The sequence below is a fragment of the Dendropsophus ebraccatus genome, chromosome 4 (assembly GCF_027789765.1).
Source record: "Dendropsophus ebraccatus isolate aDenEbr1 chromosome 4, aDenEbr1.pat, whole genome shotgun sequence".
NCBI classification, from domain to species: domain Eukaryota; kingdom Metazoa; phylum Chordata; class Amphibia; order Anura; family Hylidae; genus Dendropsophus; species Dendropsophus ebraccatus.
In genome coordinates, this window is record NC_091457.1 from 76,178,828 (window position 1) to 76,179,778 (window position 951).

A 951-nucleotide genomic window follows, 5' to 3' on the forward strand; every position below is an offset into this window, starting at 1 on the left:
GCTGGCTCTCAGCCTCACACTGCCGCTGCTCCTCTGCTTCCCAGCTGAGAGTGCACAGGCTGCACCATCCACAACGGCCTCTAGGGGGAGCTCAACTCCTGTCTCTGCTTTGTTAACCCTGTCCTGTCCCCAGCAGAGGGAAAGTCTTTTCTTTAGAGGGGAGATATCAATAAGCTTGTCCTAGGTCAGATTGGACTTCTTAGGTGCAGCAAATGCTAAGCTGCCGGTATATATTTTAGAACATGAAAGTAACATGCTTCAAAGCTGCCATGATATCCATCATTCTGCACAGAGAGAAACTAAGGACTATACATAGCTCTGCTGTCCTAAAATGTGGCAGCTGCTAAGGCTTTAAAGGTTGCACATATGGACTGGCAGGGTAATCCTAAGAGAGCATCATGCCAGCAAACTAAGCCAGGCAGCATGTGCAGCCCTGTCATACCAACTTGTCAAAGTGTGCCATGTGATCTGATGGTGAAGAGCACTCTGTTCTAGGGGCTGGCCAGCCAGACACATACTCAATGGTCCATGCTTAATGAGGACTGTGTTCTAATGGGTTCACCCCAGTCACTGTATCCTGACTAGGATGGTTGCTAAGAGGCCCATGGACATTACTGTTTGGGTTTGCAATATCTCCTTTCTGTGCCTGATCTGTCATTTCCCAGGAAGAAATACTAATAGGAAATGATGTAAAATCATACACAACGATTAGGTTAGACTCCGATAATGCATTAGAACTTTACAGTGGCTGGGATCTTGCAGGTTCTTACTTTTAGGGCAGAGGTGTATGTATTCGAGCGGCAATACATTTAATTAAACCATGGTGCAGGTCTCAGCAGGCCAAAAAATACATATTGAGACTCTCCCCTCTGCATATCTGGTGATAGATGTGTTTGCTCTAGCAGTGCAGAGGTTAATAATGTCTGGTGTCTCTCCCCTGGTGTCACACTG